Consider the following 26312-nt stretch of genomic DNA (forward strand, 5'->3'; position numbering starts at 1 on the left):
ATACGCAGTTTAGTTTGTCTAATATTAAAAACAGAAAAATTAACATTTTGGCGCGCAACTTACGAACGTAGCAGCCAATCGTGGAGAAGGACCAAAATTCAGGCGGTCTTTCTCACGATACCCTTACCGAACAAACCACCTGTTATCTGTACCTCACATCATATTACCTCATCTTGTCACTGCTGCCTTCTCTACAGCCCTAAGAAGAGCTTCTTGTACCTGAATATGATGGCTGCAACGCCAGAAATATTACGAAGTCGAACTCAGTAAATTAGTTTAACTTCATTGCGTCACGTCATACAACGGTAATAAGCACACCACTTTCTGAACGCACGTTGAGATTTTCGAATGAAACTTTTCTTACAGTAACTAAGTTAGCTGTGAGTTCTCGCTTCAGTTGCTAAGATACTAATAGTATTTAAATCATATTTTTGTTTCAACAGATATTTTATCTGCTTAGTAATAAAAGAACACACGCTGATAGTATGTAATACTGTTACTTTTCTGATATACTAATGTGTTATTAATATTAATTTTAACGCTTTGTCGAGTAGGTGGGGTTGTGTGTGTGTGTGTGTGTGTGTGTGTGTGTGTGTGTGTGTGTGTGTGTGTGTGTGTGTTCGCACAGTTTGCTCCCGTGACAGTGTCAATAGGTAAAGAACCACTGGAGGAAATGCTGAAAATTCCGCACCGTATATAACAGGTGCTTGACTATGGAATAAAATTATACGACAGTTTGTTAGTGCCCAAGACCACACGTGCATTAATATTGAAACTACACAGAACAGCCAAAAAACTGGTACACCAGCCTAACATCGTGTACGGCCCCCGTGAGCACGCAGAAGTGCCGCAACAAGACGTGGCATGGACTCGACTAATGTCTAAAGCAGTGCTGTAGGGAACTGACACCATGAATCCTGCAGGGCTGTCTATATATCCGTAACATTACGAGGGGTGGAGATCTCTTCTCAACAGCACGTTGAAAGGCATCCCAGATATGCTCAATAATGTTCATGTCTAGGGAGTTTGGTGGCCAGCGAAAGTTTTTAAACACAGAAGAGTGTTTCTGGAGCCACTTTCTAGAAATTCTGGACATGTGGGGTGTCGCATTGTCCTGCTGGAATTTTCCAAGTCCTTTGGAATGCACAATGAACATGAATGGACGCATCTGATCGGACAGGATGCTTACGTACGTGGCACTTGTCATAGTCGTATCTAGACGTATCAGTGGTCTCGTATCACCAACTACACACGCCCCACACCATTACAGAGCCACCACCAGTTTGAACAGCCCCTTGCTGACATGTAGGAACCATGGATCATAGGGTTGTCTCCATACCAATACACGTCTATCCTCTTGATACAATTTGAAACGAAACTCGTCCGACCAGGTAACATGTTTCCAGTCATTAACAATGTAATGTCGGTGTAGACGGGCACAGGCGATGCAGAAAGCTTTGTGCGGTGCACTTATTAGGAGTGGTACACGAGTGGGCCTTCGGCTCCGAAAGACCATATCGATAATGTTTCGTTGAATGGTTCGCACGCTGACGCTTGTTGATGGCCCAGCATTGAAATCTGCAGCAATTTGCGGAAGGGTTGCACGTCTGTCAAGTTGAACAATTCTCTTCAGTAGTTGTTGGTCCCGTTCTTGCAGGATCTTTCAAAAAGTTCAAATGTGTGTGAAATCTTATGGGACTTAACTGCTAATGTCATCAGTCCCTAAGCTTACACACTACTTAACCTAAATTATCCTAAGGCCAAACACACACACCCATGCCCGAGGGAGGACTCGAACCTCTGCCAGGACCAGCCGCACAGTCCATGACTACAGCGCCTGAGACCGCTCGACTAATCCCGCGCGGCGCAGGATCTTTTTCCGGCCTCAGCGACGCCTTGAGATTTGATGTTTTATAGGATTCCTGATATTTATGGTACACTCGTGACATGGTCGTACGGGAATATCCCCACTTCATCGCTACCTCGGAGATGCTGTGTCCCATCACTCGTGTGTCTACTATAGCACCACCTTCAAACTCACTCAAATCTTTATAACCTGCCATTATTGGCTCTGAGCACTATGGGACTCAACTGCTGAGGTCATTAGTCCCCAAGAACTTAGAACTAGTTAAACCTAACTAACCTAAGGACATCACAAACATCCATGCCCGTAACCTGCCATTATTGCTGCAGTAGCTGATCTGACAACTTCACCAGACACTTGGTGTCTTATGTAGGCGTTTCCGACCGCATGTGTCGTATTTTGTTGTTTATATATCTCTGTATTTGAATACGCGTACCTATACAAGTTTCTTTGGCGCTTCAATGTATAATATGTCAACGGCCTGATAACTCAAGAATCTTAGTGTAGTGGCCTCTCCAGTTCATAGTGTGAAGTGAACCAATAGAATGGTCAGTCTGTATGAGCACGCATTTCTCCAACTGTAAACACAAGCAAGTAGTAGTTTTAGTTTTAACTAACAAACATTACTTCAAGAAACCGATAAAGTTTACATTTTATTACCTCTGACATTACTCGCTCTGTAACATTTACGCGAGATTTCTCAAATGTGAGTGACAATATTGCTTGTCTGTCAGCAAAGGTAAGAAAGGGAAGATGATTTATACTGAGGTGACAAGTCATGGAATACAACCTAACATCGTGTCGGAGCTCCTTTTCCCAGACGTAGAGCAGCAACTCGACGTGGCATGGACTCCACGAGTCGTTGGAAAGCCCCTGCACAAATACTGAGTCATGCTCCCTCTACAGCCGTCCATAATTGCGTGTGTGTTGCCAGTGCAGGATTTTGTGCACGCACTGACCTCTCGATTATGTTCCATAAATATTCGATGGGGTTCCCGTTGGGCGATTTCGGTGGCCAAACCATTCTCTCGAATTGTCCAAAATGTCACCTGAACCAGTGGCGAACAATCATGGCCCACTGGCGTGGTCATTGTTACCCACACAAATACCATCGTTGTTTGGGGACATGAAGTCCATCAATGCCTACAAATGGTCTCCAAGCAGCCGAACATAACCACTTCCAGTCAATGATCGGTTCAGGTGGACCAAAGGACCCAGTGCATTCCATATTAACACAGCCCACACCATTATGAAGCCACCACCAGCTTGCACAGTGCCTTTCTGACAATGCGTGTCTATAGCTTTGTAGGGTCTAGGGTCTGGGCTACCATCGACCCTACAATCAGCTCTTACCAACTAAAACCGGGACTCATATGACGAGGCTATGGTTTTCTAGCCCTCTATGATCCAACAGATGTGTTACCGAGCCCTGGGGATGCGCTATAGACGATGTCTTGCTGTTAGCAAAGGTACTCTTGTCAGTCGTCTGCTGCCATAGCTCACTAACGGCACATTTCGATACACGTTGATTTCTCCAGTCATTTCATGAAAGGGTGCTTGTCTCTCAGCATTGACGACGGTACGCGAACCCCGCTGCTTTCGGTCGTTAAGTGAAGGCCGTCCGCCACTGCATTGTCCGTAGTGACAGGTAACAGTGCGATTTAGTATTCTTGACATACTATGGATCCGTGAATATTGAATTCTCTAACGATTTCCGACATGGAATATCTCATGTGACTAGGCTCCACCTAACATTCGGCATCCAGAGTCTGTTAATATCCGTTGTACCACCACCATCAAGTCGGTAACCTTTTCACGCGTATCATGTAAGGACAAACGACAGCTCCACCAATGCACTGCCTTTTACCCCTTGTGTATAGGATATTGTCGCCATCTGTATAAGTGCATATCGCTATACCACGACCTCCAGACTTGCAGAACTAGGTTCGCAGGAGAGTTTCTGTAAAGTTTGGAAGGTAGGAGGCGAGATACTGGCAGAAGTAAAGCTGTGAGGACGAGGCGTGAGTCGTGCTTGAGAGTAGCTCAGATGGTAGAGCACTTGCCCACGAAAGGCAAAGATCTCGAGTTCGAGTCTCGGTCCAGCACACAGTTTTAATCTGCCAGAAAGTTTCAATATACACGCTACTTATAAATTACAGTTTCAAATTCTTCAGCTCGAATTCAAACTCCCTACCGTTTTCAAGCCTGGAGACGTTTAAGAATATTGTAGAAACATACGTTAATGTCGCGGAAATTACAACGTTCCAAAAGAATGACCCAGTTACCCTCTGAGCTCGTAGTATGTTGAGAACAATGTAACAACAATAAGTGATTAAGACAACAGAAAGATGGCAAACATTTTAAATCACCTGGCTGTTGCGTCGCTGTAGCTGAGAAACCATTTCTCCTGCGCGCGGATTAGTGTTGCCGTCTTGGTGGCACATTCATTCACGCTTAAGCTGTCAGAAGCTCCGAAACGTGTTCAATAAGGCAGCCACAATAAATTTCGATCGTTTGTCTAATGACATAAAATATGTCAAAGGTGATAAATGGAATGTTAAATCTTCCTTAAATGAATTGTTCTGGACAATTCGTAGTCTATAGACCAAATCCACTTGAAAATCAATACTACGTGTAATACGAAAGACATAGGTGCTTACTTTACACTTGTATTAAGTAACGAGAGTCATTTATATCTGGCACATGTTCATTTTCATTAATTTTAAGCCAAGGTGTTGTCTGACAAACGGATCATGTATACTCCTTTGTTTAGTAGACTCGTTCCGTATCACTTCAATAGATTGTTCGTATAGCCTGTGGCTCGTGAGTTTACTAACTCTAGCTTTCCCTTCAGAATAATAATATCAATATTTTCAAATTTACAAATGTGCTCATGTTCTTTTACGCTGTATTTCGATACGTTTATTATCTTTCCTCTTAAGGTATATCAAGTGCAGTTATCGATTCCTCGTTGTGTGGAATACAGCCTAACAGTAAAGAAATCGAGGAACTGAATCTCTACTCGACAGAAATGAAGTTGTCGAAACATCAATTTAAATAACACTGTCTCAACTGCCAACTCAAGAATCTGGAAAGGACGTATCTTAGAATTTTTACTCAGGTTCCACAAAAATGGCTTGAACTGTTATTAGCTTCAAGTAATATGAAACACTGTTCAGAATTAAGAGGGTTTTGTTTGGAAATACTCACGGCTTGCCAGTCTGTATGTCTGCAGGAAGTTTGACACTTACCTGAAACAAAGAAAAAAGAGAATATTTAACAATAATAGATAAAAGCTACAAGAAATGTTTCTCCACAATTCTACAAACGCTGAAATGTAGTATTTAAAGCAAGAAAGGTGAAGCATGAATTTATAGTTTGCATCCCTCATCCCTTTATTACTGTCACAGACCATTCACGAGTAAACAGTAGCCTTGCTATTTTAACAGCAATTTTGGAAATTTGTGGTAAGGTCTTACGGGACCAAACTGCTGAGATCATCGGTTCGTAAGCTTACGCACTACTTAATCTAACTTAAACTAACTTAAACGCTATGGAAAACACACACACACACACACACACACACACACACACACACACACACACACACACACACACATGCTCGAGGAAGGACTCGAACCTCCGACGGAGGGAGCCGCGCGAACCGTGACAAGACACCCTAGACGCGCGGCTACCCCGCGCGGCTTTTAACACCAACTTTAATTTGAAATGGAGTAATTGTAATAGCTGATGAATTCCTGCAGTACTCAGCTTGAAATATATTACGTTTATATAAATTTTCGTACCCACAACGAATGTACCGAATTAATTCAGTCTTGTAATTTGAATGAAATAGTGTAACAAGAGTCACACAGATGGTGTACATGTAAAACCAGCGGAGTGTCCTCTTTTGTGATCAACGTTGCACCAAGCTTGAACAATAAAGACCCACCCAAAGCGTTGGTTTAGTGAAACAAAGACCCAATGTGTCTCGACGTCGATGCGATTGGGCGCAACATCAGCCAATAAGCAAAATGCCGAACCGCGAAGTGTTGACAGGCGACTCCGTCTTAATGTCCTTATACGGTTTACGTGTGGTGGTGACCATAGCTTTCCCACATGTTCCTCGTCAATGCAGGCTTTCCAACGCCTAGAGTGACAGTCTGGATAAGTAGGATGATTAGATAATCACCTTGTTAATGTTGCAGTTCTTCTCATTTCCGTGCTTGCTAAGAAAATTGGTACGAACGAAAGAAACGAACAGTTCACAACCAAAAATAACACTTAACGGTGACGAAAAACTCTGTGCTTGACGAAAAAATCGTAAGCAACGCATGTGTACCGATAAAAGCGCAAGAAAAAGCGTGTTACCTCGACGCAAACAAAGTAAAAATGCAATAACGTAAAAAACTGTAATAAACAGCCTAATTGACACGATACACAATAATTCTCGATCTGAAACGCATAATAAACAGAAAAATAAAGCAGACAACAAGCTGTGTACTGCACAACAGACCTAGAGCTACTCGCTTAACATCCAGAGCGTCATGTGAGGAATGTAAACAAATGCATACATTCGCTTTATTCCCAAATGTACTACAAAACTATAACCTCTAGACATATCGTAAATAAATAACACAGAATGGTTCAATAAAGTGATACGTCTCATCTCGGTACTGTATGCTAACCAATGTAAAATATTTGACAATAATCGCTCATTTTACAAATATAAAATTTTTACCAGAAGTTTCTTTAAAGAAAACATGTAGCAACAAATAAACCCACTGAAGAGAGCACAGAAAGTGGTGAAACTTGTCTGGGTGAAAACAAAACTATAAAGGTATCTTGCATAAGGCGGAATTTTGTTCCAAGGCTGATTAGGGTTTAATGTTGTGTCGAGGGCGAGGTCACTCACAAGCACTTAGCGGGGAAAGAATGTTGAAGCAAATCAGCAGTATTATTTTTCAAAGGGACTATCTCTGTTATTTTCGCGAAACGATTTAGTGCAGGCCTGGCCAAACGAATGCCGGACATTAGCCACGCCGGACATTTGCCACACTTGCCCCTTCGCCAGGTAGCGATCCCTCAGGTAAGGGACGCCCTTCCTCGTACTACTTCTGTCCTCTTTCAAACCACCGTCTCCACATCTTACTCGATACAACTAGTACGTAAGGGACCTCTTTCTTCGACATCTTGGCCAAATATAGAGCTTCTTTTCCGAAATTGAAATATTTATAGCTTTTGGGAAACGAAAGCAACACTGACGATTATGTCAGTATATAATTAGTTCTGCCAAGTATAAATATAGACAAGTATAAATATAGATCCCTCTGTCTGTACGGTAAGTTCCTTTCACGCTTACTGATTGCGATAGAAACAGTCCATCGCCACGGGAGCAACAAGAAAGAGAATGCGAATGTACGCTAATCATTTCTTTTTGATCACTGCATTTGTGCCTACTTTAATTACTACAACTGCATGCCCAAAAGACAATAAGAAAAGAAGAAATGGGTATGTGAATGTTTGATAAGAAGAACGACATACTCCATATTAATTTACTCTCTAAAATGCGATATCCCTTGCGGCGAAACATTAGTTAATAAAGTGTAGCGGGACAATGTTCAAAACATGACTGAAAATACGTTCACTGAACAGAGATAAGAACATCTATGACTGACATGTCATCTAAAGTCGAGGTACAATTTTAAAATGATAGAAATAAGGAAATGAAGTAATACAGAATGCTATGCTTGTAACGTACGTTGTTGTTCTACATTGTTTAGCTCTGGTATTTACAGGGTCACAGAGAAAGCATCCTAGGTTTTGGAGGGCAAAGCCGTAATTGTAATGATCTGCATTACTACAGAAACAAGAAGCACAACTTAAGGAAAAATAATGTAATGTGTGTTCCAGTTCACAAGCGACATTGAAGCAGATAGTTACTGTGACTTAGTATGGGCAGAGGTTATATTCGACAACCGGAATAAATTAATAACTGGCTCCTTTTACCGACCCCCGGTCTCAGATGAAACACTTGCTGAACAGTTCAAAGAAAACTTGAGTCTCATACAATTATAGTTGGCAGTTACTTCAAAATCTACCTCCTGTATGTTAACAAAAACACATTTTCAGACCCTATTGTAGATAGAACATAACTTCCGTAATTGTTCTAAACGATTTTTTAAAATTATTTTGATCAATTAGTTCACGAGGCCATTCAAATTGTAAATGGTTACGAAAACACACTTGACCTCTTAGCCACAAATAATCCTGAGCATCACGACGGATACAGGGATTAGTGAACACACAGTCGTAGCGAGGCTCAATTCCGTAACAAAGAAATTCACCAAAACTGAACGCGAAAAATATCTAATTATAAAAGCAACTAAAAATTCGATTGACGTCTTTCTAAGAGCCAGTCTCCAATCCTTCCAAACTATGTAAGTGAAGACCATATGTGGCTTAAGTTCAAAGAAATAGTATCAACAGCACTAGAGAATTCATACGAAATAAATTAATAAGAGACGGAACTGATCCGCCATGGTACACAAAACACGACAGAAAGCTGCTGCAGGAGCACCGAAAAACGCAAGTATAATTTAGACGAACGCAAAATCGCCAAGATTGGCGAAGTTTTACTGGGCCTCGAAATTTGGTGTGGACTTCAAAGCGAGATGCATTTAATAGTTTCCACAACGAAACTCTCTTTAGAAATGTGGCGGAAAATCCAAAGAGATTCTGGGTCTATGTTAAGTAAACTAGCGGAAAGGCTCAGTAAGCGATGAGGAGGAGGAGGAGGAGGAGGAGGAGGAGGAGGAGGGGGAGACAAGGGACCCAACCCTTCGGAGCAGTTACAATCGTGGCAAATGTCCGCACACCGGCCAAACAGCGGTCGAGCCGCGCTCCTGCCTACTATAGCTCCCCGAGCGCTGCGGCATATTGAGCTGGGGGGAGATAAAGAAGAGGACAATGAAGGCTGTGGCCGTATTCCGCTAAAGAGAGGCAGTCGACTTGCCAGACGCCAAGCACCTAGCAGACAGCACAACTTGTGTTAAATTAGGTTTACATTCTGTATCTGTGACCTTGTCCAGAAAGGATTATGTGGAGAAGCAACATCGTTGAATGCCGAATGGGGATTGTTACACTTTTCGTATAGTTTGAATGGGTACGTAAAGTTTTTAACAGACCATCGCACAAGTTTTTTTTTTTTTTTTTTTTTTTTTTTTTTTTTTTTTTTTTTTTGTGGTGTGGTTTTAGGGCGCAAAACTTCTATGGTCATTAGCGCCCAGCCCGTGACTTAAGACAGTAAAAAACCGAAATTTAAAACCAGCAGCAATGGGAACAAAGTCAGAAAATTGGAGAAACTAAAAATAGAAGACTGCTTAAAAATCCACTACAGAAAGGGGGTGATTGTCCCCAAAAAAAGCTTCAAATGACTGACGTCATTTCACTGTCACTAATAAACTGTAGAACGCGGTCGGCGGAGCGCGTGTCATCTGCTAAAATCGACGATAGATCAGGCGATAGCTGTAGACGGGAGCGTAACGGATTAAAATAGGGGCATTCAATTAAAAGGTGTCTTACCGTCCACAGCTGAGAGCAGTGGGGACAGAGTGGGGGAGGATCGCCGCTTAAAAGATGTCGATGGCTAAAACGACAGTGCCCTATCCGGAGTCTAGCTAAAATTACCTCCTCCAGACGACGCGTTCGGGAGGAAGAGGTCCAAGCGCAAGGAAGGGCTTTCACTTCCCGCAATTTATTACAGGGAAGTGCCGACCAATGGGCATGCCATAATTGAGCAACATGGCGACATAAATCGTTCCGAAGATCGGTGAAGGGAAGCGACTGAATAGCTGGCCGAGGAAGAGAGACTGCGGCCTTGGCCGCTACATCGGCCGCCTCATTCCCACAGATACCAGCGTGTCCCGGGAGCCAGAGGAACGCCACCGAGACGCCCCTCAGGTGAAGCAAGCGCAGACAGTCCTGAATCCTGTGGACCAGAGGGTGCACAGGGTAAAGAGCTTGGAGACTGAGGAGAGAGCTGAGAGAATCTGAGCAGATAACGTACTGTATCCGCTGATGGCGGCGGATGTAGTGGACAGCCTGGAGAACAGCGTAAAGCTCCGCAGTATAAACCGAATACTGGCCGGGAAGCCGAAAGCGATTTGGGGTGTCGCCAACAATATAGGCACTCCCTACACCTAACGATGTTTTCGAGCCGTCGGTGTAAATAAATGTGGCGTCCGTCATTTCTGCACATAGAGCAGCAAATGCCCGACGATAAACAAGTGTAGGGGTACCATCTTTGGGAAATTGACAAAGGTCACGGAGCAGGCAGATCCGGGGACGGAGCCAAGGCGGTGCTGTACCCCAAGTTGTCAGGAAGGTTTTAGGAAAGCGGAAGCGGACTCCCGGGGGTAGTAGGGAGGAGGGGCGGCCTGCATACCCTACATCAAAGGAGGCGTCGAAAAAAAGGTCGTGGGCTGGATTAGCAGGCATGGAAGATAGACGGCTAGCATAACGACTCAGGAGGACTGCTCGCCGATTGGACAGCGGAGGTTCAGCAGTCTCAGCATAAAGGCTTTCCACAGGGCTAGTGTAAAAAGCTCCAGACACTAAACGTAATCCACGGTGGTGGATAGAGTCGAGACGCCGAAGAATAGACGGCCGAGCAGAGGAGTAGACTATGCTTCCATAATCCAATTTCGAGCGCACTAAGGCGCGATAGAGGCGGAGAAGGACCACTCGGTCCGCTCCCCAGGAGGTACCATTCAGGACACGGAGGGTGTTAAGTGATCGCAGACAGCGAGCCGAAAGATAGGAAACGTGGGAGGACCAGCATAGTTTTCTGTCAAACATAAGACCCAAGAATTTAGCGACGTCTGAAAACGGAAGGTTGACAGGACCTAGATGTAAGGAGGGCGGAAGAAACTCCGTACGTCGCCAAAAATTGACACAAACGGTCTTACTGGGTGAAAAACGGAAGCCAGTTTCGATGCTCCACGAGTGGAGGCGATCGAGACATCCTTGAAGACGTCGTTCAAGAAGGCTGGTCCGTTGAGAGCTGTAGTAGATCGCAAAATCGTCCACAAAGAGGGAGCCCGAGACATCAGGAGGGAGACAATCCATAATTGGATTTATGGCGATGGCAAACAGTACAACACTCAGCACGGATCCCTGGGGTACCCCGTTTTCTTGGGAGAAAGTACGGGAGAGAGTAGTGTTCACCCGCACCCGAAAAGTGCGCTCTGCCATAAATTCGCGAAGAAAAAGGGGCAGCCGGCCTCGAAAGCCCCAAGAGAACAGTGTGCGGAGGATGCCTGTCCTCCAACAGGTATCGTATGCTCGCTCCAGATCAAAAAATATTGCTACCGTTTGGCGTTGCCGGAGAAAATTGTTCATGATATAAGTGGAGAGAGCGACAAGATGGTCAACTGCAGAACGATGCTTCCGAAATCCGCATTGGGCTGGTGTTAAAAGGCTGCGGGATTCCAGCCACCAAGCTAAACGGTAACTCACCATACGCTCCAAAACCTTACAGACACTACTCGTGAGAGAAATGGGGTGATAGCTAGAGGGGAGATGTTTGTCCTTTCCAGGTTTCGGAACGGGAACGACAATAGCTTCCCGCCACCGTCTGGGAAAGGTGCTGCCGGTCCAAATTCGATTATAAAGGCGAAGGAGGTAACGCAGACTATGGGTGGATAAATGCAGCAACATTTGGACATGGATACCATCCGGTCCTGGGGCGGAGGAGCGAGAAGATGAGAGGGCATGTTGGAGTTCCCGCATGGAGAAAACAGTATTGTAGCTTTCGTGATTTTGGGAGGAGAAAGCAAGAGGTCGCACTTCCGCTGCACGTTTCTTCGGGAGAAACGCTGGCGGGTAATTTGAAGAGCTCGAAATCTCAGCAAAGTGCTGACCCAACGAGTTAGAAATTGCGACGGGGTCCACTAAGGTATCATGCGCGACAGTGAGCCCAGAAACCGGGGAGAAACTAGGCGCGCCTGAGAACCGTCGAAGCCGACTCCAAACAGCCGAGGAGGGAGTGAAGGTGTTAAATGAGCTAATAAAGAATTTCCAGCTTGCCTTCTTGCTATCGCGGATGACGCGACGGCATCGCGCACGGAGCTGCTTATAGCGGATACAGTTGGCCAAAGTAGGATGGTGACGGAAAATGCGAAGAGCACGTCGCCGCTCACGTATTGCGTCACGGCATGCCTCGTTCCACCAAGGAACTGGGGGGCGCCGGGGCAATTCGGAGGTGCGTGGTATTGAACGTTCCGCAGCTGTAAGGATAACGTCGGTAATGTGTGTGACCTCATCGTCGACGCTGGGAAAGCGACGGTCATCGAATGTCGCGAGAGACGAAAAAAGTGTCCAATCGGCTTGGGCAAACTTCCAGCGTCGCGGGCGCATATATGGCAGTTGAGGCTGCAGTCTGAGGACACATGGAAAGTGGTCACTCGAGTGTGTATCATCAAGGGCGAACCATTCGAAGCGCCGAGCTAGCGGAACAGTACCGACCGCAAGGTCCAAATGAGATAAGGTTGTCGTGGAGGCAGACAAAAATGTGGGGACCCCAGTGTTGAGGCAAACTAGATCCGCTTGGTGGAAGACGTCTAGCAATACGGAGCCACGTGGGCAAGGGTGTGGAGATCCCCAAAGCGGGTGGTGGGCATTGAAGTCCCCAACCAGCAAATAGGGGGGTGGAAGCTGACCAAGAAGATGAAGGAGATCAGCTCGTGCCATTGGTGTGGACGATGGAATGTATACAGTACAAAGAGAGAACGTGTATCCGGAAAGTGAAAGACGGACGGCGACAGCTTGGAAGGAAGTGTTTAAGGGGATTGGGTGATAATGGAGAGTATCACGGAGAAGAATCATGAGTCCTCCATGGGCTGGAGAGCCTTCAACAGAGGGGAGATCATATCGGACAGACGGAAAATGAGGGAGAACAAAGCGGTCATGGGGACGCAGCTTTGTTTCCTGAAGACAGAAGATGACCGGCGAGTAGGAGCGTAAGAGGACCGACAATTCATCCCGATTGGCTCGAATGCCGCGGATATTCCAGTGGATAATGGACATGGGGTGAAAAGAGAATGGAGGAATGTGACCAAAGTTGCTGTCAACTCAAAGACTGCTCGGAGCTAGCAACCGACAGCATGGAATGGCATTCAGCCGAAGGCAGAAGATCCTGATCCATAAGTTGGTCAGGAGCAGTCCCTGCCACCAGCGATCGGCCGGTTGACCGGCCACCAGCAGTGCGCCTCGGCGACACAGAAGATGGCCGAGGGCGATTTCCGCCAGGTGGTGCTGTAGAGGGGGCACGCCCTGGCTGAGAAGGAGAGGAACTGGGTTTCTTTGTAGCCTTCTTGGAAGAATGTTGTTTAGAGGAAGGAGGAACCGATGGTTGTGAAGCTGCGGTCCGTAAAAACTCTTCACGAGTATGCTCTTTTTTTGAAGACTTGGCGTCCAACTTTTGGGCTCGAGATGTAGCAGAACCCGACGAAGGGTGAGCCAGAGAGTGGGCAGGCGAAAGTGGTGAGGTTGAACGAGCGATCTTTGCGCTGGCCGATCTGACGACCGTGGTACTAAAGGTGAGGTCGCAAGTCTGCGTGGCCGCCTCCTTTGTTGGCCGAGGAGAAGCAAGGACAGTGCTGTATTTTCCTGTCTGAGGCACGGTGGGCTTGCGACTGGCGAATAATTTTCGAGCAGCAAAGGTCGACACCTTTTCCTTCACCCTTATTTCCTGGATGAGCTTCTCATCCTTAAAAACGGGGCAATCTCGAGAGGAAGCAGCGTGGTCGCCCATACAGTTGATGCAGCGAGGGGATGGAGGTGGACAAGCACCCTCATGGACATCCGTGCCACACGTAACACATTTGGCTGGATTGGAACAGGACTGGCTGGTGTGATTGAACCGCTGACATCGATAGCAACGCGTAGGGTTTGGGACGTAAGGGCGAACGGAAATTATCTCATAGCCTGCTTTGATTTTCGATGGGAGTTGAACTTGTCAAGAAGACAGTGCGGGTGGGAATGATGTTCGTGGCAACCCGTTTCATTACTCTATGAACTGCCGTTACGCCCTGGTCAGACAGATAGTGCTGAATTTCTTCGTCAGACAATCCATCGAGGGAGCGTGTATAAACGACTCCACGCGAGGAATTCAAGGTATGGTGCGGTTCCACCCGGACAGGGAAGGTGTGGAGCAGAGAAGTACGCAGCAATTTTTGTGACTGGAGGGCACTGTGTGTTTCTAACAACAGGGTGCCATTCCGTAATCTGGAACAAGACTTTACAGGACCTGCTATTGCGTCGACTCCTTTCTGAATAATGAAAGGGTTGACCGTGGAGAAGTCGTGACCTTCATCAGACCGAGAAACAACAAGGAACTGTGGCAACGATGGAAGAATCGTCTGTGGCTGAGACTCAGTATGCTTACGTTTGTGACTAGACTTAGTGGAAGGTGAGGAAACCATTGCGGAAGAATCCCCCATGATTACCGGCGTCTCCGATGGCACGCTCCTCCCTTGTGGGGGCCCTCTCTGAGGGCACTCCCGCCTTAGGTGATTGTTCACACCTCAGGTCACACCTCCCGACAAACGGACGGAGGGACCAATCGGCATTGTCGGAAGGTATCAGCTCGGGTAATCACCCCTCCCTGGGCCTGGCCGTTACCAGGGGGTACGTACGTGTCCTACCTGTCTACCCGGGGCGGGGAATTACGCGTTACCCCGTCACCGGCTACGCACGAAGGCGTGGGTCGGCCTTCAGACACGCACAGGGAGGAAGAAAGAGAAAGGGAAGGGAAGGAAGAGAGGTCTCAAACGCCGCAGCGGAGAAAAGAGAAAGAGAAGAAGTAAGGAAAAAAGAAGGACAAAGGAAGGAAAAAGACAGAGAAGGACAAAGGAAGGAAGAAGACATGAAAGCAAGGAAGGCAAGAAATGCAGTACATTTACGAGCGTCCGTCTCCGGACGTAGGCACAAACCATACTCCCAGATGGGGAGAAAGAGAAGGAAAGAGCCAGAGGTGAGGGGAGGAGGGGCGAAGATAGGGATGGGGAAGGATGCGGAATGGGAAGGTATGCAGCCCGGAAAGGAAGGAAGGCCACATTAGCTCGGGGTCCCGTGCTCGCTACGCACGTATCCACAAAAGAGTTGTGGACCCCCTGGGGGGCATCGCACAAGTGTGAGCTAGAAAAACGTTTGCAGGAGCTTGGTTACAACACCAGCCACAAAGGCTGTATGATGCACTTGTCTTCTGACGAACGACAGTGAATACCGACTGAATGAAGGCAGCCAGCAGGGGAGAAACTGAGTTAGGCCGGTAACGCACTAGGCAGCCAGGCTCCGGCAGCCAATAGAACAATGACAGTTGATTGCAGGCCGTGCCAGGATTTTGTGGCCGCGGCAGCCCACAGAACACGGGCGACTGCGCGGCAGCCAGTGGCGAGCTGCGGGTCCCCCAAAGAGCGAAATGCAGGAAGATCTGCAGCGGATAGATACTTGGTGCAGGGAGTGGCAACTGACCCTTGACATAGACAAATGTAATGTATTGCGAATACATAGAAAGAAGGATCCTTTATTGTATAATTATATGATAGACGGAACAAACACTGGTAGCAGTTACTTCTGTAAAATATCTGGCAGTATGCGTGCGGAACGATTTGAAGTGGAATAATCATATAAAATTAATTGTTGGTAAGGCGGGTGCCAGGTTGAGATTCATTGGGAGAGTCCTTAGAAAATGTAGTCCATCAACAAAGGAAGTGGCTTACAAAACACTCGTTCGACCTATACTTGAGTATTGCTCATCAGTGTGAGATCCGTACCAGGTCGGGTTGACGGAGAAGATAGAGAAGATCCAAAGAAGAGCGGTGCGTTTCGTCACAGGGTTATTTTGTAAGCGTGATAGCGTTACGGAGGTGTTTACAAAACTCAACTGGCAGACTCTGCAAGAGAGGCGCTCTGCATCGCGGTGTAGCTTGCTGGCCAGGTTTCGAGAGTGTGTGTTTCTGGATGGGTATCGAATATATTGCTTCCCCCAACTTATACCTCCCGAGGGGATCACGAATGTAAAATTAAAGAGATTCGAGCGCGCACGAAGGCTTTCCGGCAGTAGTTCTTCCCGCGAACTATACGCGACTGGAACAGGAAAGGCAGGTAATGACAGTGGCACGTAAAGTGCCCTCCACCACACACCGTTGGGTGGCTTCCGGAGTATAAATGTAGATGTAGATGTAGATGTAGAGCGTGTGTGGCTGCCTCAGTCTCCGCGCACTTGTCCGAGCAGCCAAAAGTCGCGATGGCTTTCGACACCGAGAAATTTATTCAATAAATTTAAAGACGAAGAGCAATCTGGGACGTATCTTGTGAGGAGTACAGTGACCGTGACGTGAAGAGAAGAAGATGGGAGGAAATCACAAATACAGAGGGGTCCATAAAAAATGTATCCACTGTTTGAAAGTCCATAACTTGCAAACTAATTGACGGAGTTGTCTCATTTTTGGTGAAAGTGTAGCTTAAAGTCCAACTTAAAGATCTCACTGTAGGTGTTCGAAATGGTCACCATTAACATCCACACACAAACGATGCCGCCGAACTGCAGCACTAACTAATGACTGCGATGTGTTCAGTTGAATATTTGCACATGAATGTACGATTGATTCTCGAATGTACGATTGATTCTCGAAGTTCATCCAATGTGCGTGGCCTTTGTCGATAAACGACGTCCTTTAGTGTTCCCCACAGGCAAGAGTCCAGAGGAGTTAAGTCTGGGACACGTGGTGGATACTCCACAGCACCTCTACGGCCTATCCATCTTCCTGGTAGGTTTCCGTCGAGATACGCCCTAATACGATTTTGGTAGTGGGCTGGGGCACCAACTTGTTGAAATTAAACTCTTCCGTCTCTATGCAAGTCTCGGATGGCAGATAAAATGGATGTCTGAAGCTTCTGAAGGTACACCTCACTGGTAACTGTGCCGTCAAAGAAGAATGGCCCAATCAAGCCCCGGTAAGACAGCCCACACCACACATTTACTCCTGACAAATTAACGGCTTTGTCTACATGGACGTTCGGATTTTCGGCGGCCCAGTAGACGCAATTGTGGCGATTTACTGTACCATTGAGTTTGAACTGTGCCTCATCAGACCACACAATCATCTCTGAAAACTCTTCATCGTTGCGCACCATGTTAGTAAACCACTCGCAGTACTCCATTCTACGATCTGGGTCGTCCTCGTCCATTGCGTGTAGCAATCGTGGGATGTAGCACTTCCACTTTGCTGTCTTCAAAATTCGCCAAACACTTGAGCGACTCACTCCAGTTTCACGGGCACACTGTCTCACAGACTTCTGTGGTGAGCGAGTGAATTGTTGTAACACACGACGGGAGTTACCTGGACTTGTTACTATTATAGGTCCTCCAGATCGTTGTTTGTGTACATCTTTAACACAGGCTTCGGCTTCAAATATGTCTCGAATGCGACGAATCGTTAAACGTGTCGGTGGCTCTTTTTGATACTCATTTCGCCATTGCCGTTGAACCTCATTAATGTTTTCGTACTTAAAATACCACTTCAAAACTGACTTCCTTTCATCGAATGTAAGCCTTGCGCCAGCCATGTTTACTCGAGTAACTAGGTGCAACTAAGAACAAAACACTGACTATCTGGCGACGGTCATCTGACAAAACAAAACAACGCAATACAACGCTTTGGGGCGATTGCCAACCCTACCAAAGATCAGACAACTCTGTCAAATGGTTCAAATGGCTCTGAGCACTATGGGACTTAACATCTGAGGTCATCAGTCCCCTGGAACTTAGAACTACTTAAACCTAACTAACCTAAGGACATCACACACATCCATGCCCGAGGCAGGATTCGAACCTACGACCGTAGCGGTCGCACGGTTCCAGACTGAAGTGCCTAGAACCGCTCGGCCACTCCGGCCGGCACAACTCTGTCAATTAGTTTGCCAGTTATGGACTTTTAAACAGTGGATCCAATTTTTTTTTTGACCACTCTGTATAATGTGTGAGGAGAACATGAAGGAAAATGAAAAGAATGAATTCGGTAAGTCATTTATTATTTATTACGTATTAAAAATGGTTATAGGTACAATAATCAAGAAGAGGTATCATTGTACACTTAACAATAATACATAGTAATTCACATGAAAGCAATAACAGTCACATCCACAATTCAATTAACACATATAATTATTACCTCAATGCAATTCTGTTTTGCCATTCCAGCGGATTTCCATTTGTAAAATAATCCGCAAATAAATGCTGATACTAATGAACGGCACCCTGCTCTTGTAGGACCTGGGGAAATTTCCAATTCTGGAGGGACGTACAGTGTGTACCTTCAAATTTGTAGCCATCTCTTTCTCACACATAATTATGTAAAACGCAGCATGATTTTATTGTGGCTATTGCAAATTCTTCCCGAACATTCATAGGGCGATGAAAAATTCTCCATTCATTTGCCAGAATGCCAAACGTGCATTCTATAAATCGCCTAGCCCGAGACAGTCGGTAGTTAAAGATTCTTGTTTTGTCTGTTAAACTCCTTCCTCCATAAGGACGCATTAAGTTTTCAGACATACTAAACGCCTCATCTCCAACAATGACGTACGGCATCGGTATTTCATTGTTTGATATTGAGCTTTTCTCAGGTATTTGTCAATTTTTATTTAGAAGTTTTCATATAGAACTGATTTCTTAAAAATAGATGGTTCACTACATTTTCCACATGCTCCAACATAAATGTAAGTGAATTTATAATCTACATCACATAAAGCAAGTAAAACGATCGAAAAATAATTTTTGTAATTATGGTAAAGTGAACCTGAATGACGGGATTTTATTACTCTGATATGTTTCCCGTCGATGTCACCGATGCAACTGGGAAAGTTTGCATATCTATTAAATCCATTTGCTATTTCAATCCATCTTTCCTCATTTAATTCTGGAAACGCAGTCTGTCTCATTTAGTCCCAAATCGCCAAGCAAGTTTCATATATGACTTCTCGGACAGTAGTACATCCGATTCCAAAATTGCGACTCAGTGCTGCCATAGTACATCCTGTAAACAGATATCTGAAACGAAATATATGTTCATACGAAAAAATGAAACCCACGTACTTCTGCCAGGAATTTTATTATTTTTTATTATTATAATAGACTAGTCATATTAACATCCCTTATTTCATCCCATCGGCGCCGGTAACAGACTTTTTTTACAGGCAAATCTCTACAGCAGAAGTGGAAGACTATTAGGCCAAGTTTCAGCAGGGAATTAAAACGCAATACAGGTGCCAAAAGTGGAATCAGCAGCTTTGCGTAAAAGCCCTTACGGGTATTTCGAGCAATTAGTTTCGTAAGGAAACTGTTGTAGACAATACAACTCAAGGTAGTCTGGATGAAACTAACGTTGCTGAAAGTAACTGTGGGGAATGTGGCGTACAAAGTCCATCACTTCTTCGCTGAAAGAAGCAGAAAAGTAACGACGACAGATTGACTTATGTACAACAGAGTATCGCACTGAGGGAGGAGCGTGAAAGGAACCAAGAATCTGGTTCAGATAGACTATTTCTGCTTCCATCACTAGAAGACAATGCAAGCTTACTACCAAAATGGAGATTATTGACGTCATAAAAAGAGCACAAATGCTTCCACTGTGGACTCATCACTAAGGCTATTCTGATTATGCGTCAGAAACAACAGTGGCCGTAGATATGAACCAGAAGCCTCGAGTAGACAGCAGTTTCAGCATGGATGGGTACTACAGCCAAATGATGGTCGAGCAGACTTCAGCACAGGGCAGAAGGAAAGTCGCCGTGATTATTCTACGCCTATTACATACAGACAGGACTCTGCCGCCGAACACGATGAGCTGTCATCGCCCTCTGACTCAACTGTGTCTGTTCCAGTCATCAGTACTAGAACAACTTTAATATTACTATTCTTTCCAAATGTTGCAATAATGTAGCATATTATTTTAATTTTATAATGTCAAATCATCATCATACATGTTGTATTATTTTCAAACTATCACTTCTGTTTTCTGACTTCGTCCGTTTTCAGTTCCTTCAAATTCGTAACATTAAAATCCAGGGACCAAGGGAGAAACCGATGATAATTCAATAATTTTTCACAAAAATTTGGCGTTTTACTGCTTTGAAGTTTTTTTAACTGTACATTTTCTAATACGAGCGACCATTATTAGTCAGCGACTAAAATCTTTGGTGTTGATAGTTGCTGCAGAACTTGGAAAGGGCAAGTACTATTTTTTTCTCTAAAGAGAAAAAAGTAGACTGTGATTTATCGTTTTAACCCCTGGCCAATTATTTTCAAGTATTATTAAAAATGAACTATCATATTTGTTTTTGAACTCGCCTCAAAGTAATCAACAATTTTTCTTCCAGAGTTTGAAACACGTATGTAACGCAGCAGCGATGGCGAGGCATTGTAGCATCTGTGACCAGAGAGTATGCGCTTGACCGCGCGAGTGTTGCGAGCGGTTCTCAGTGTGTTAGTAGTCAGTGGCAGTCAGTCTGTCGTTGCGAGTCTGTTAGTAGCTGTAGGCCTGTGCAGTACAGTAGTCGTTGCGAGTCTGTAGCTCTGTCTAGTTGAGAGCAGTACTCAGTCTGTAGTCGTCATGCAGAGCGGTCGGTCAGTAGTAGCAGCGCAGTGCGGTTGTGTGATGTAGGCGGTCGGCAACACTGGTCAAGATGAGGAATAAGGTATACTGTTAATTAATATAATTATTAGATAATGAAAAATTGTAATTATTCTCCAACAAGTTCCCCAATAATAATTTTTATTTCAAAAGCATTTTTTCAAAAAATTTAATTTTTTATTGAACTCAAGATTTCGTTGCACTTCCCATTTCATTCCACTTCTTTTGAAGAAAAATTCCACTAAAATCACAAAAAAAAGAGAATATTATTATTTGCAATGCAGTTCCTCCAAGCGGTGCGCAACAACAAGAGCAGATATGTGACATCCATTTATTCTGAGGTAAGACTTTAATTCTGATTGTTTTACACAGGGCCAAAGACCGATATTTCGGTTTAATTAAATTTTCTTATCACTGAATGGACTTTAATTTTTCATGAGGAATTTATATTTGAGTCAGATTGCGTATTTCACATTTTTGTTGCCATTGTCAGTACATTTCATTGTGGGCAGGTTACGCTTAGAGCAATGTCCATTAGCATTCTTAAATAATATTGTCATTCATTTAAATTTTTGTAGGGAGGTTACACTTGGCTCCCATTTCTATTAAGTATTGTCATATTTTCTTTTAAAATTGCGGTGGGGAGGTTACACTTGGCGACACCCAGTCCAGGATCGTATTTCGTTGAGAGTCTTTTGAACAACAGTCAGATATCTGCTCTTATTTGCTTAGATATAATTAGGATTTGGCGCTACGCTTTTAATAATATTGTGACTTTCTCTCTACAGGTCAACGGCAATTTGTGCTTTGTTGTATTTGTGTGTTGCTTTTGCATATGTGCTTAATTGTTTTGTGAATAATTTTGACTATTGTTAAAATGCCGCGAAAGACTGTGAATAGTGTATCGCGAAGTATTTTGAATGAAACTACCGACTCAAACAACTTTACCGATAGGACATGTGACACGCAATGTAATGATGACAATCCTGCGTTCACTAACAATCAGTGCATTCCAACCACTAATGATGCCTTTTACCTTAATGATGAACAAACGAACTCAATTGTCTCGTCTGTTAATTTGACAATTGATGACGCAGAACGCTCTATTGTAATGAGCGCTGCCCAGCTTAACACATACGATTCGGAAAACTCAAGCAATGTACAGACAGATCTGTCTAATGAAAATGAACAGATCACACAAAGTAGGACGGATTTATTTAATTCCGAAATAGGGACTGACAGTGTATGTTTAACTGGCAAACCTTTTTGTAAATTTCAAAATGACCAAATGGTTACAGAAAGTGAAACAATTCCAGATCCACTATTGAACAGCACAGAGAATAGAAATGCTGACCTTGAGTCGAATCCAATTATGGCATTTTTGCGGCAAAATTTCAAACAGTTTAATGAAAGATTTGATAAAAATGACGAAAAATTAGACAAACTAAGGGAAGATAACAAACAAGATAACGAAAATCTCAAACAACAACTCAATGAACAGGTCAAACAACTTAGGGAAGATAACAAACACTTAAATGAAAAACTTGACAATAATGACGAAAATTTCAAACAACTTAGTGAACAAATTACAGCCGTTGCCGCGCAGTGCCATGACACTAAGGAACAGTTGCGCGCGGAAATTGAGGCGTGTTCACAAAAAAATAGCGAAGAAATTAAATCTGTTGCGCAAGAATTAAGAGAAATGCAAACAGTCGCAACAGAAACACTCAGAGACGAAATTAGCGGAGTCGCGAAACAATGCTCTGAAAAAGCTACACAATTACGGGACGAGTTTAAAGCTATGACGGTAGAACTTTCGCGCACAGTGGACGCAAAGATAGACGCGAAATTCGAACAGCAGAACACTCAGATTAACGAGCGCTTTAATCAGCACATACAGAACAGTGATACGCGTTTCCGCAGATTTATTCAGGATCAAAACAAAGTAAAACGACAAGTCATGGAAACAATCACTGCACAAAGACAAGAGGACAAACGTAAAATATTCGCGAAAGCGAAGACGTATGTAGACAATAATATTACTACTGTGTCCGAAAAAATTAATACCATAGAACAATTGAACGCGGAATTACGGGATGAAATTTCTGACCTTAAATCAAAAACAGATACACACACAGTAAATATTCAAACAGTGACAGATAGATTCGAACAACTAGATCTAACACAGGATTGTGATGTTATCAAAGGTGATGTTAAAAAACTGAGCGAAACTACGCGCAAGTTGCAAAAACAGATTAATGCGTCTGATTCTAAAACCGATGATCAGGTTAAAATACTGACTGAAAAATGTGATGAATTGGCCAGTCGTATTGATGCTATCGAAAATACTAATGACAATAAATCAGACGATACTGCACCGGTTTCATTTATCCAAACGCCTGAATTTCAAAATTTACAGCAGACAATTAATGAGATCGATTCATCTAACAACACGTTACGTAGGAAGTTATCAAATTTACAACAAGAAGTAACAGAGATGAAAAACATTTCAGTCAATAACATTCCACAACAGACTCCACTTTACGAGCATTTGTCAGACTCACGCAGCGCGTGTCATGTGAGCAATTTACAGAGACTACGAGACGTAAAATCTGAAAAGCCACGCGACTTAAAATCTGAAAAGCTACTCAACTTGAAATCCGAAATGACACAGACGAACAGATTCAAACACAAAGCCGAACGTGTTTTCAAATTCAATGATGAGAACGTTGATTATAAGCAATTTGCATTTGTAAGAAAATGTAAAGAATTTAATGATGACAGAACACAGGTACACGCTTTGAGCTGTATACGACAATTTGTTTTTGTACTTTCACCGCTATTGCCTGTAATGCAGAAGCTAGCTTTGAACCTGAGGCGACAATTTGCTATTGTATTTTCATCAGCATTACGTTTTATGCAGAAACTGGAATTTGCAAGAATACAGCGATTTACTTTTGGAATTTTACCGCTATTGCTTGCAACGCAAAAGCTAAAATTTATTTGCAGTGCGTAATGGACCTCAGGGGATTCATTACGCTTTAATGAATATGTGCCGTAGCGAGCATAGGGCCCCGAGCTGTAGTAGTGCTGTTTCATCTTTAGTTTTCTGCACTGCTGCCTTCTCTTCTACTATCCTTTATATCTATCAAAACTGCTCTTTAACTATTGCTCTTTGTAGAATTAAGAAACGTATGTAAAGAAAACCGGATACGACAAATCTTTTACTGAAAATGACAACATTCTTTAGGCACTCCAGAACCAGCGTAATTTTAATAACGGATAAAATCGTAATCATCAGTATCTGTAAAATTAACAGCAAACGCATTTTTTGGTAACAATAGACCTTTTCACCACAATAGCATGAAAGTCAGCCGCTTAGCATACCTAAACAACAATGCAGTCTACAAGGTCAACCAAACTTTAATGTTTCGCCGCGTGCACGTATAGTCCCAGCCCCAACAAATAGTAACGCATGGCAGCAAAGAAATAACTACGTACAGACAACACACCATTTCAACCCGTATCGCAATGCACCGTATAGAAACTACTATCATGACAGACGTAAAAATAATGAGCACAATTTTCAGCGTACATTTAATAACAGTCGATCTTTTCAGCAGCAACAACATCAGCAACAACGAATAATCATGAATGAAACGGACGATAGGTGTCATCGATAGCGTAACACGTCAATAAGAAATAACAGAACAGTTCATATAGTGGATATGCCACAACATTCTCCCGTAAATAATAACACGTACGATAGATTTTAACCAGATACAGCACAGATAGCATATTACAGTAACGCAAACTTTACTTTTGACACGCAGAATTTTGTTCACGAGAATGTTATTTGAAACATGCTTTGTTGAATGCTCCACTTTTATCGCACCCAGATCTTAGTAGAAATTTTTCCATTGCCACCGACAGTTCTAACACCGCTTTAGGCGTACATATTTTCCAGGAAATTGAAGAAGATGGTTCAATAGTAATCAAAAACATCGCATTTGCAAGTCGCATTTTGTCACCCGCTGAACGAAATTATTCTGTTACAGAACTTGAAACATTATGTGTTGTATGGGCTTTCACGAGATTTAGGCATTTTCTTTATGGCAGACACACCACCGTTTACACTGACCATAGAGCCATACAATTTTTGCTTTCAGCCAAATTCACTCACGATAGATTAAGTAGATGGAAGCTGTATTTACAGGAATTTAATTTTACGATTGTTCACATTCCCGGCACACAAAATGTTATAGCAGACGCACTATCGCGTTCTCTCGGCAACAATCAGCAAGACGTAGCAACCAACTTCTGCAAAACAAATTTCAGTGTCATGTACATTCAGCAAGTTGCATTTGAAAATTTTATTTCATCGTCATTACAGGACATAGCGCAAGAACAAAATAAAGACAATGTGTGGAAAGAAATTAAACACCTTTGGCTAGATAAGAATAATGTTACGATTAGAAACCACTACACTGTACGCAATGACATTCTGTTTCGCCGCTCTCATCCTGACAGCAACAATTGGTTATTATGCATTCCTGACGAACTGGTTAACAAACTAATTTGGTACACTCATTTAAGTTACGCACATTACGGGGCACGAAAATGTTTTCTTATACTGAGACAGAACTGTTATTTTGCCAACATGGAGAAACGTATACGACGAGTTTTGGCGTCTTGTAAAATTTGCCAGAAAGCTAAATCAGACACCACTTCACATATTCCTCCATTATATCCCATTATACCTGTTAAATTAAGACATATGGCCGCAGTAGATATTTTTGGTCCGATTCCGAGAACTAACAGAGGTTTTTGCTACATTTTTGTCGCTGTTGAGCTCACTTCAAAATTTGTTACTTTCACTCCGTTACGCAAAGCTACTGCTAAAACTGTTTCAAATGCATTTGTAAAACATTTTCTATTTCATGTAGGGCATGTAATGAAAGTAATTTCTGACAATGGATCACAATTTCGTAGTAGTGTATGGACACGCATGTTACGAGCTAGAAACATTTCTCCGATTTATATATCCAAGTACCACGCTTCTTCGAATCCCTGTGAAAGATTAATGAAAGAAATTGGTAAACTGTGCCGAATATACTGCCACAAAAGACATATTGATTGGGATACACACATACTCTCATTCCAAGATGTAATTAATTCCATTCCAAATGAATCCACTATGCTATCTCCGACTGTTATACTGAAAAACGTTGAACCACCGAACAAAATTAAAGAATTAATAGAATTTCCCAAAAGTCGTCGCCTACGACACCACGAAATAATTGACATTGCGCTGAACAACATCAAACGTGCCGCAGAGCGCCGGAGAAGACAGCAAAAACAGGTTTGTACACGTCGCGTCTTTCACGTTGGACAGAAAATATTAGTGCGTACACACTATTTATCCAGCAAATTAAAAGGTAAGTGCAGTAAATTTGAACTTCTATACGCAGGTCCATATCGGATTCGCAGCATCCCTCACCCCAATGTTGTACACGTCGAAACTTTGAGAACCAGAAAATCGAAAGGCAATCACCATATATCAAACATTAAACCGTTTATTGAGTGAAACCACTGTATGATTCAACACACTATGATGCCATTTACTAATGCAATTATTTCACGTGACTAATTACTGATGATTATCGTATTTTTTCTTGGCAAGTGCCCGGCAAGGTAAGGTTAGCAGGTCGCTCTTCTTGTCGTTACACATCAGACCGTGCATATTTTTC

This window comes from Schistocerca piceifrons, chromosome 1 (assembly GCF_021461385.2).
Source record: "Schistocerca piceifrons isolate TAMUIC-IGC-003096 chromosome 1, iqSchPice1.1, whole genome shotgun sequence".
In the NCBI taxonomy this organism is placed as follows: Eukaryota; Metazoa; Arthropoda; class Insecta; order Orthoptera; family Acrididae; genus Schistocerca; species Schistocerca piceifrons.